The following is a 13,467-nucleotide window of genomic DNA, read 5'->3' on the forward strand; positions in this document are numbered from 1 at the left end:
GAACTGGTGAAGGCAGTTCACAATTGGGAGGAATGTGCTATATTCATGAGTATTTCCAAGTAGTATTTTTGGTTAGATGAAATCCCATTCTTACAATATTGATTTTAATTTGTTCATCGTAATTATTTGATAGCACAAAGGATTATGCATAAAAAGTTTACTATTTTAGCTATTTTACTATTGTATACTATTACATTTATGTGTGTATGTATAGATGAAATGCCACAAATCATTATTCAATTAGACCCTTTATAGATTTTTATGCAAAATTAAACTATTTTCCTATACGCTCTAGTTATTTGTACACAAATTTTTGGTATATGGATGGTAAGGAGATAGAGTAAACATTAAATAATAATCTAAATGTGCATTCCTATATAGAGATAAGCTATTGTATAGTAGAGGAGATAAACTTGCATAAATTAATGATGTATTATCTACATGTATTCTTTATATTTTGAGACTTAGAAGTGAAATAAATCTACCTCAACATCATCAATGAATGATTCTTTTTGCCAATGAGTGTTGCTTTAGATTAATTATTTTATGTTGTAGATTGAAAAATAAATAATAAACTAAAGATTATTATCAACAGCTACATGCAAGTAAGGTATAATTCTTATAAAATCTATTGATAGGGAATATGGTCGGTAGACTATGGAATATCCTTAAACTATGTTTGGGGATAGAATATGGTATTGGTAGATGATTATCATCAGAAATATTCCAAGCAAGATCATTGGGGCTGATAAATTAGTTTCTGCTAGATGTATATGTCTACATGGTGATGGTTAAAAACCAGAAAGGAAAATATATACACTGTTATCCTTAATGGTGGCTTTCCTATCTATTAGGATGTGTTAGTATATATAAGCACTAATTAATTAGATATTTATATATCATTATTAATGCATGTGTATGCATTTTGAAAACCAAAGTGAATTTGATATCGACTTATGGAAAAATTATAAATACCATAGAGATATGTGCTTTATACATATGAGATTTTAGATTATAGTTGTCGAAAATAATTGTGAGGAAGGAATTATATTTTCAATAGTTACATGAAAATCAACGTAATATTTTTATGTATACATCATCAAAAAATATGTAGGAATAGGAAATATATATTAAAAAAGAATAATAATAATAATCTATTGACTTTTTCATGGAAGAGGGATGAGGAGGTAATTAGTATTTTTACTAGATTATTATGTGAGTATTATTCCATACATACTCGGAATACGGGTTGACTTGGGACACTTAGGGAGACTTGAAGAGTGGATTTATTACCATATTAATAACCAAGTTAAAAAAATTCATGCAGGATTCTATATTACGGTAGAAAGCTAAACAAGTTAGAATTGATTTATCACTCTACCCATAACTTAGTTAAAATAATTCACTCTAGATTTTATCTAATGGTGAAAAGAAAAAAACAGATTGGAAAAAGGATACATGATTCTAGAGGAGAGGAGATAATAATGATTATGATTCCAACTCAAAAACCTACATAATCCCAACTGAATCGAAGATTGGGAAAAGAAATGTATAACAATAACTTAGTCATCTCCCTTTTCATTAATTTAATCTCAGCCTTCCCATTCTTTATTCTTTAGCAATAATTCCATAATGGAAGAACCCAACAAGAAAAATAAAACATGAAAACAATATGCATTTTTCAAATGAGATCATAAACTAATAGAAGCGAAATTAGTCACACAACGAAATTCATTCTAGCTAAACAAAATAAAATGAGAGTACTCTGTAAAATATACTAAAGAAACTGAAAGAAAAAGGCATGATACTTCTAAAGTATTGAATCCAATCATTCCAGAATTGTGTAGAATTATAGTGGAAGAAGAAAAAAAAACCCTTTATCGAATTACAATAGAGTATATTAAATGTCCAGTACCTGTAGAGAAATTGTAGGTGTCAAGCCATGAAACTTCATCACTTGAAAGAAAAAAACAAATTATATTACTAAAGGTCATATACATAAAAGGCCATAAGCCATAATGATGACTTCTACTCCATCAGTGTAGGAAAAGAAAACGAGGGAAAACATCTTTCTAATTCCGTTCTTAGCAAAGAAATATTGAAACATTTAATCTCTATATAGGGCATGCTAAACACATTTCACTATGCTTTGAGTATTTTAGAAGTGGACGAGAAGACAAGTGTTGAAGAAGAACCTATATCAGAGTAGCCGAAAGTATGAAATGAGAGACATAATTTAAGAATTCATAAATATTTGAGATTACTTTGTAGTTGCTTGCATACCTGTAACCAAAATTTATATCAAGATGTAAGGTTTAGTAGTCTCAGGGAAAAAAATATTTAGGACTACAAAAGAAAAAAAGGAAACATTATCTTCAAATAGAAATATTGTATCTATATTCACGCAGATTTTAAACCTCTACTGTCTAGAAATTTTTTGTAGGAGTTTCCATTAGCACCGTAAGGAAAAATATAAGCTACAACTACAATGACAAGCTAAAACTACCCAATAACCAAGAAAGAAAACTCAATATGCTCATGACACGAAGCCATTGTGGAACCCCTCCTCGGATTTTACAAAGGAAAATGTTGAATTCACCAAGCTTCACTAAAAAAATGAGGAATACTGAAGGAACCCTCAATATAGAATCTAAATAATTAATAATTCAATTAGGACGAAGGGGAATTACCTTGTTTTTGTTAAGCATGGACTATAGAAAAAGGAAACCAACTCTACGCTGCATTATGAGTATTGCCTCTATATATTAGTTCTCATTTAAACAACGGGGGTAGCCAAATACTCTAGAGACGAAAAAAATAGTACCTAACTGAGAGGAAATGCATAGTAAAAGTGAGGAAATGAAGTTACCTATCGAAGAACCAGAAAAATAAATTTCTCAATGAAGCTGCAAAGGCACCATGAAGCATTGACATGTTTTTTGCGATCCTAATCAATGTGAAAGAACCTAGAGCAGAATAGAAAGGCTTAACAATAATAACTCCAAAGAAAACTAGAGGAAATGGGAATATTGCAGAAGAAATTTAACACTTACTAGTATTTTGAAAGGAGCTATGTATCATATTTAGAAACAAAAATTGTTGCCACAAACTCTTGAAAGGAACCACATATACCAATATTCCCCAACGTCGCTTATTGCAGTGCTATGGAGACCGAACAACTCAATAAGGGGAAAGGAAAAATGGATCATAATGAAATGCATTTTGGTAGGGTTAGGGTTGTAGGAATGAATTTGCACATTTGGATTGGTAGAGTAGATCTCCACTGTCCGTGTGAGTCCCATACCGGTAACCATGTGAAGATCACATAGGATGGAAAGAGGTGGCCACCATTGGTACAATATCAAACCTCAATAACCTTGGTATCTTGATGTACTAAACTCCCCATATATTCAATGGACACATTTAACATATAATCATATCTTAGCCAACATCATTTATCCAATTCAAATTAATACTAACATACTGAATGAAGAGTACCTAAATGCTAAAGTATTGCAAACTCTAAATTAATATGTGAACATGTGCTCTTTAATGCATTGAAAAATAAATGGAAGCATACGCATCAAACACATGAACATCCATAGGTGCAAGAAGGAATTTCTATAGGTTAGGGTTAACACCTTTAGCACAAGGAAGGTTATAATGAAATTGTGGATCACATTTTGAGTGGATGCACATTCTGTTATATACTAAATAAAGATTAATGAATTTATACGAAAAAAGAAAAAACAAAGAAAAAAAAATGGGGAACCTAGGTATGTGACATATGGTATCAGAGTTGTAGGGTCAATGCTAAGGCATATGGGACAACACAAAACTATAAGAAAGAAATCAACATTTGTTAAGATCAGACCTAGGTGAAAATAGAAGACAGAGTGTCACCCCTACAATATAATTATAGGAAAGAGGAAAGAACTTGAAAACTAGATGTAACTAAAAACAAAGTAATCCTGGAATAGGTTGAATAAGTGAGATTATCAATAGTTTGATCATTTTTATCGCTATAACTAGGACATGGGAGTTGTATTTTTAAGAAACATTAGGTATAAAAGACCCTTAGTAGGGTTAGATGCGATAAGAAAAGAAAATGGTAAGAGAGGCAGTAAAAGATACATTGTTCAATTAAACAGACTTAAAGAAATGGAATGAAACAAGGAGATAAAGCATGAGCTAGTGATATATCTGCCAAAAGGAGTAATGTTTCTAGTTTTAATATCGCAATTTTGTCAAGGAAACAGAAAAACAAAATTATTGGTGTATATACTTGTTCTGAGCTAAAGAGAATGCAACCACCAATATGTTGTAGATGTGAGATGTAATGAGTATACTAAGCTTTTCTAAAGATTATGCAAAAGAACTACAAAATTAATAATGCAACAGTAATGTTACTCTATACATAAGATTACTATAGGTAGGGAGAACCTCTTTAGGCCATATTGAGCTTGGAATTGAAGTCAAAACAATAACTAACAAAGATTAAAGGAAAAGAAAGGGTATAAAATCAATTTGTTATGAACTGAAGTAGCTATTAGTATATAAGTTAGAAAGGATTTAATGCCTACTCAGGTATACAAATTTCTACCATAATAGATTACTGTTTCTGATGTAAAAGGAAAATATGTATACAATGATAAATTGTATTCCAATTACTTTGTTATACAAATTAGGCTATGGTATATAATAAGTTGTTATTATTATATATAATTTTGGTATGCCTTCAGTTGAGGAACTCAACTGATAAAGATTATTTTTTATATGTTAATCCAAGCCCTATGTAAATAATGATGTTAACAACGGATGGGTTGGGATAGGGAGAGATGTGGTAAAAAATAAAAAACCACAAGAGTAGTCGGTAGTAAATATTACACATGAAATGAAGTGAGGTATAAATGGCCTTGAATAAAACCTAGATGTGTATTTTTGTATATCATCAAATTTTATTAAGAATTTTACATACAGGTGTTAAAAATGTCGTCCATCGATGGTACACCAGTAAAAATTCTTGCATAATATTGTGTAGTAAAGTAAATTGTGATATAAGTTTGGTAACAAAAAAATGGGATGAGATATAGAACCTATTTAGAGCAACTATCAAATATAATAGGACATGATTAAATATTGACATTGGTCATTCTTTACTTGGTGAGTGACCATAAAATATCAAGTACAGAAGGAGAAAAAGTAGTATTACAAGGCTAAGAATAAAATAAACAGTGAATAATTGACCACTATAACCTAAGAGAAGTAACTAATATTCAAGTGTATCTAGGAGGAAGTGGTATAACAGAAGAAAACTCCTAGGAGAAATTTGGGGTGTTGTGGAAAGATATATATATATATATATATATATATATATATATATATATATATATATATATATATATATATATATATATATATATATATATATATATATATATATATTTGTGAGTAAGTATATGTGTATATGGCATAAGATATGAAAGTGAGAGCTCAAATTGTACATTAACAATGTTCTAAAATGATGTAAATATGGTTTTTGACTTTGATAAGGAGGAACATGTAGCCCATTCATAAAATAAAAAGCGTTGAAAGGTATATAGGTGCCAATAGAAAATGAGTTAAACAGGGGATTAAGAAACTGTATCCTTCAAAAATGAGTTACCACAATATAATAGGTATGGAAAAAGGATTTTTAATATAAATATTGGAACAACTAGAAACATTTCTATCAAGAAAATAGGTGCTAATAGCATAATTCAAGCACAAGTATTCTAAAGGTTGTACCCTTATGGATAAGAATCAAACCACTATGGATGTCCTGGACATGACTATTCAGTAAGGACGATAATATTTATGGAGGAACCAATAATACGTTACGAATGAAATAGATAAATAATTTCATGACCTTATTTCTTGAGGAAACCTGGAAATTGATTCCCTTGTGGAAAAAAAGACTACAAAGTTCAGATATGGGAATACCTTTGATAATTAGCAAATAAAGTGTGACCAATGAAAATAATTTATCATCTAGAAAAAAATAAATGTACAGAATTCATAAGAGGAAATTATGATGACCCTGAAAAGGGAAAACACACTCCTAATTGGAAACTTGAATGGCAAAATGGTTTTCAAATACATACAGAAAGTAATGTAAAGAAATTGTAATCAAGGAAATTGGTGGATAAAAGGTTACCTTAAGGAAAATGTAAACAATCACCTATGTAAAAGACCTGTTAAATATGTGACATATATATATGCATGATGAAATAGAACATGATCGTAAATTGTGGATGAAGGAAAAATTAGTCACCAAAATAATAACGAAGGTGGGATGATTAGAGAGTAACAAGATGAAAATAATATTAATAGTGGCATTCTAACTACCCAAGAAACTAGAAAAACACGAAGGCACTCAAAAATAGTGTTGAAAAGATACAAAACCCATCAAACTTACACATAAGTGTATAACAATAAAATGGACCAAAGCTATGACTAAGCATGAAACACGTAATTCCTCAGGAAAAATTGCAATAGACCCTAACATGAGAAAATAAAATCATTGATTGGTGTCGTTCTTAAGAATAAAATGGACTCAAGACAGTATGGGATTATAGATCAATATTGTAGTTTCATTGGAAATTTCAAAAATTAGATGATTATTGAACCAAAAATAACTATAAAATTGCTGGGTGGTAATGATGTCACCAAATAAAATAGGGATATTGGTAGGAATTTCTATAGTAGCCTAATAGAGTGGCGAAACCATAAGACAAAAATTGTTGGTCAATCCCTAAACCTTTTCTAAGTGAGGCATGGTCTATATATATATATAGGTGTTAAATTGTTTGGGACTGATGGAAACAAGTATATTGACATATTGCATGTTAAAAAAAATGAGGTACATAGAAATGAAAAAAAGAAAAGAGTCCATGGTTATAAACAAGAGTAAGGCATACAAAATCTTCAAAAGTAACCTACAAAGTGGGCCAAAATGAAGTAACTCAAGGGAATGAGTAAAGTATATAGTGGATAAGGTGAAAAAAGGAAATGTGTGTTGTAGATTTGTAAGGTTATATTTGTTATTAAACCATGAAACATGAACTTGTCAAAATACCCCCTAATTACCTTTGTAGTATTGTGAAATTCCTCATATTGTTGTGGCTTTGTGGAAAGGAATGAAAACAAGTGGAAGAACCGTAAGTATGGACATGAATAAGTCCACCATGGAATGAAATTGACAAAATATAACAACCATGAATGGGGTGAATATAGCAGGATGTCCAACGTGACCTAAATATACATGACTAATGCATATTTGATACAATGGTATCAAAATAACAATTATAAAATAGAATGATTCTAATAGTCCATTAATTATTGTTGCCTTTGTGTAAGTGAAATGGAAAGAAAAGTGGCAATTCCATATTTTGAATCTCACATTACATGACGATCATGTCACTTGGCATAACGATGACTAAATATACAAAAAAACACATTGATGGCATTTATTGTGATGATATGTCAATAATGTTGACCTTGTTGGGTGTATGTGGATAGTTTTCTAGGTATAGGTGGAACACATGAATTAAAATAGGAAGTAAATGTTTAGCATGTATGAAAGCATGCTAAGGGAGGAGCATGTAGTTAATATAAGAGTATGTGTACGACAGAATTGAGCCATTTCTCAAAATAAAGTGAAGTGGAAGAGTTTAGTACTAAAGAGATGATGTAAGAATGAAAGAAGAAATGCAAGGGACATTTCCTTTCCATATTAAGAAAATATGGAAATGAGGGAACACCGAGGATGATGTTTTATTTAAAGGGGGGAAGATGTAACACCCCTATGACTCTTATTTTTAAACAATTACTATTTTTAGACATTAGACAATATTGGATTTAATGGCAAGGGAAGCCATGATGGGACTTGTGTCATGATGTAATTATATTATAATTATTGAGTTAATAAATAAATGGATTATAAATATTTAGGAAAGAACACAGGAGTGTAGGAGAGTTCTTGTCAGCTCAGAAAAATATGCGGTGGTCAAGTCCATATGATGGACCTTCCCTAAAAGTCTCCTAAAAACCCCTAGGATGAAAATAAAAGAAATTAAATTAACATAATGGGAGAGAAATATTATGTAAATCAATTAGTTGGAGAAAAATACTAAGTGGAGTGGAATAAAGCACCGCAGGAGAGAAAAACATGCTTTAAAGAAAAAGAAAAGTATATTTTTCAAAGAAGAACTAAAAAAATGGCCTAGACAAAAAGGTTGGTAGACCTTAAAGCGAGACACTGCTAAAATATGCTGGGAAGAAATTTATAAAAGAATCACCTAGGAATCAAAGGGGGGATTCCAGAGAGAATGAAAGTCTTATCTCGATGGGAATTGACAGAGGTAGTTCACGGTCGGGAGGAATGTGCTATATTCTTGAGTATTTCCAAGTAGTATTTCAAGTTAGATGAAATCCCGTCCTTACCATAGTGATTTTTATTTGTTCATCGTTATTGGTTGATAACACATAGAATTATGCATGCAAAGTTTACTATTTTGGCTATTTTACTATTGTATACTATTACATTTATGTGTGTATGTATAGATGAAATGACGTAGATAATTATTCAATTATACCCTTTCTAACTTTTTAAGCACAATTAAGCTATTTTCCTATATGTTGTAGTTATTTGTACACAAATTTTGGATATATGGATAATAACGAGTGACAATAAACATTAAAGAATAAACTATATGTCTAAGTCTATATAGAGATAATCTACTGTATAGTAGATGAGATAAACCTACATAAATAAATTATGTATTCTCTGCATGTATTATTTATATTTCGAGACTGAGAAGTGAAAGAAATATACCTTAGCATTGTCAATGAGTGACGCTTTCTGCCAATGAGTGATTCTTTCTATTAATTATTTTATGTTGTAGCTTGAATATAAAAATAAACTAAGGATTAATATTATCAATGACATACAAGTAAGGTATAATTGTTATACAATTTATTGATTGAGAATCTGCTCTGTACACTATGGAAGATCCTTAAACTATGTTTGGGGATATATTATTGTATTGGTAGATGATTATCATCAGAATTATTCCAAGAAAGATCATTGGGGCTGATAAATTAGTTTCTACTAGATGTATATGTGCGCGTCGTGCTCGATAAGAATTAGAAAGGAAAATATATAAATTTCTATACTTAATGGTTCCTTGTCTATCTATTAAGATGTGTTAGTAGATATAATCACAACTTAATTATATATTTATATATCATTATCGATGCATGTGTATGCATTTTGAAAACTGAACTGAATGCGATATCGAATTATGGAAAAAATCTAAATACCATGTACATATGTTCTTTATACATGTGAGAATTTATGTTGTAGCTGTTGAAAATAATTCTAAGGAAGGAATTATATTTTCAATATTTACGTGAAAATAAACGTAATAGGTTAATTTAGATGTCATCAAAAAAGGATGTAGGAACACAAAATTTAGATTAAAAAGAATAATAATAATAATCTATTGATTTTGTCATGGAACATGGATGAGGTGGTAAATTCTTTTTTACTAAATTATAGCGTGATTATTATTCCATACATACTGGGAGTACAAGTTGACTTGGGATACTTAGGGAGCCTTGAAAAGTGGAGTTATTACTATATTAATAAACAAGTTAAGATAATGCATGCAAGATTCTACCTTATTTTAGAAAAATAAACCAGTTGAAATTGAGTTATCACTGTATGAATAACTAAGTTAAAATAATTCATGATAGATTTTAACTTATGCTGAAAAAAAGTTTGGAAAAAAGGATACATGATTCCAGAGGAGAGGAGATAAGAATAATTATGATTCTAACTTAAAAACCTACATAATCCCAATTAAATCGAATATTGGGGCAAGAAATGTAAAGAATAATTATGATTCTAACTTAGAAGCCTACATAATCCCAATTAAATCGAATATTGGGGCAAGAAATGTATAACATTAATTTAGTCACCTTTCTTCTCGTTAATTTAATCTCATTCTTCCCATTTTGGAGCAATAATTCCATAATGGAAGAACCCAAGAAGAAAAATAAAACATGAAAACAATATGCATTTTGCAAACGGGGTCATAAATTAATAGAAGCGAAATTAGTCACAGAAAGAAATTTTTAGTTATATTTTCTAGCTAAACAAAAGACGACGAGAGTACTCAATAAGATATACTAAAGAAGCTTAAAGAAAAAAAAAAGATACTTCTCAAGTACAAATTCCAATCATTACAAAATTTAGTATAATTTCCAGTGGAATAAGAAAAAAACCCTTTATCGAATTATAGTAGAGTATATTAAATGCCCACTACCGGTAGAAACATTGTAGGTGATAAGCCATGAAACTTCATCAATCGACCAAAAAAATAGGAAATTATATTAGTGAAGGTCATATACATAAAATTCCAAAAGCCTTAATGATGACTTCTACTTCATCAGTCTAGGAAAAAAAAGGAGGGCAAACATCTTCCTAATTCTATGCTTGAGGGAGAAAGAAAAAAACATTTAATCTCTCTATAGGGCACGCTGAACACATTTCACTATGCTTTGAGTATTTCAGAACTGGTCGAGAAGACAAATGTTGAAGACCGACCTAAACCAAAGTAGTTGGGACTTAGAAATGAGAGACATAATTTCTGATTTCAGAAAGATCTGAGGCTACTTTGTAGCTACTAGCATACCTCTAACCAAAATTTACAGTAGGTCGTTGTTGATTTTCAGATATGAATTATAGAAATCACCCTTCCCCACATTAATTGTCAATCTGAGGCTCGTCTTGTTATTTCAAGACTACTGTGCAAAGTCTATGCATACCACAGTTTCCCTAGCCAACATTGAGCATTCAATCAACAATATAACCATGTGTAAGAACAAGCAATAACAGTAACAACAATCATAGTAACAACAAATTAGGTCATAGCAACACTAACTTAATGAACCATTAAAACGATAAAGAAATAATCACAAAAAAATAAATCTACACACACCACTAATCCAATGACACCTGGTCACGAGAGTGGGCCCAACTCTCCATTGAGGGTTATGGAAAAAAGGCCGAAGGCTAGATAATACTTAGAAGATCAAGATTGCATTAATCCAAAGGGAAATACATAATTATGTTGTTATATTCTCAAAGGAAAACCTTCAATATCTAATCTTCCCCCTATATGCGCTCTATCACTTTACTCTCTGATTTGTGTCTTTTAATCATACAAGAAATAAAGGGGAATTTACAACAAATTGATTGCAAAATAATTTCCCATACAATTTAGATTGATTCCAAAATCTCAATAAGAAAGATGAGATCTGAGAGATCTTTCCATCATGATTCAGTTGGAACAAGTCAAATTTGGTTATCGCAATTGGGCAATTTGGAAAACAACCACAATAGAAAATCTGTGAATATGTCCTTCTAAGAACCTTTCTCTTCTCCCAATCCAAACCAAATTGTGGAAATCTTCTATTATGGAATGTAATTTGGTCCATTATGCACATAACCTGTGTGTCATATTTTCAATATTCTTATTTGTTTTCTAGAAACGTCCAATGCAAAACTATCACTTTTTAGTGAATTTCTAAGTTGAAATATTTGATTATGAGTTGAAGATCAAATTTGCAATCTGAAAGAGATCTTGGAGGCTAAAATCGAGAGTGACGTTATAAAAAATTCATCAATAAAACATCATTGGAAAAATCATGCATAATAATCATCAATTTATTAAAATTAAAGGAGAACAAATATTATTTATTCACAAGAGCATAAATAATTATGAAATAGAATTATATAATAAATTATGATAAATAATGTGATAAAATAATAATAGAAATGGATGAAATGGATGTTAAGAAGTGATAATAAAAATGACAAATTAGTAGCCCAACATCTCCCCCAAAATGAACATGTGGCATGTCCTCATGCAACCCAATGCCTCTGTATTAACCAAGTTGTAATACAATAATCAAAATTCTCACCCCAACTCATGATAGTGATGGAATAAAAGGATTCTTCTCCAAATGCTTCTTTAAAACAATAGTTGTTCAATTCTAGCAATGTTGGTGAAGCTATAACAATTTTCATATTTAATTTCAATCATATGAAGTTGCAACAAAGTATGATACAAGTAAAAACAAACTTCATTAACCATTTTCTCAAAAATTACAAACTAGATTTTATTGAAATTTTGCAAGAAACTTTCTACTATATAAATGCTTCTCCAATCCGAAAATTAAATATATTGGATGCACATATCTTGAGATATAAACAAAATGGCTGTAGGTAATCATGTTTAATTTTTCAAAAATTGTAAATCAGTTTTTTTTTTTTTATTTCACGGGTTCGTTCCTATTACCTTAATAATTATCCACGCAAAAAATCAAATAAATCCAATGAACGATTTTCAATATATCAGCAAAATGGTTTTAGGTAACATTGCATGATTTTTGGAATTTAGCTTAAAAATTTATGGGTTAATGGTACCTCTTTTTTGTACAAAAATCACAAGAATCTAATTGATAGTTTTAAAGATATACATAAATAAATTTATACACTATAAAAAAAATGAAATTGTATACCTTAAATGATGAAGAAATGAGAAAAAATCCATCTTGAATAGAAACTCTTCTTCCCAAACTGGAGAATTAGCATGACCTCAGGCTACACTCGAAGACAAATTGAAATGGTTGCTACAATCATTGTTGAAATCTTTGCTTGGTGTATAACAACATGAAATAAGGGAGGTTTTGAGAATGAATAAGGAGATCGATGGATGCTAAAGTATATTAATGGCATGGTCATGATGAATAAATTAATGAAATTAACACTCCCCCAAACTGAAAGCTTTTCTGTTTCTGAAAAATGGGAAGTGGTTAAGAAGGGGAAATAATGGTTGAAAAATACGTGAATAATGCTCAGTGATTTTACATGACATTCTCATAAAATTTTAATAAATAAAAAATTATTCTATTTTACCTCAACTTTTACCTCTGTAGAAATGTGGAATGGCATGTATGGATTCCCATTTGTTGAAGTTGATGTAGGCTAAGTTGATGCTGAAAGTGACGCAGAAGGTGGCAGCCATGCAAGCTGAAAGAAAGTAATCATAAAGTGTAGCAGGATTTCCTTCCCCCAAACTGATTAGTTTCCCAATCATCAAGATTTCTATAACACATCTCATGAGTATCCTCAATCAGTATTTCATCACCTCAATTACCTCATTATATATAAAAGTGACATAATCATGTTGTGAATGGAATGGGATAACGATGGATAAGAAGGGAAAGGATGCATTCCCTATACCCATAATATTTGGTTGTTAGGAGCACAAAAGTTATGCAAATTAGTTATCTCAATCTTTGCTTCTAAAGGTATGACCAATTACGTGGGATTCAAAATCAAAATTACGCCTCTTT

This window comes from Pinus tabuliformis, chromosome Q, assembly GCF_031772625.1.
Source record: "Pinus tabuliformis cultivar Carrire ecotype Pingquan chromosome Q, CPIR1, whole genome shotgun sequence".
Classification (NCBI taxonomy): Eukaryota; Viridiplantae; Streptophyta; class Pinopsida; order Pinales; family Pinaceae; genus Pinus; species Pinus tabuliformis.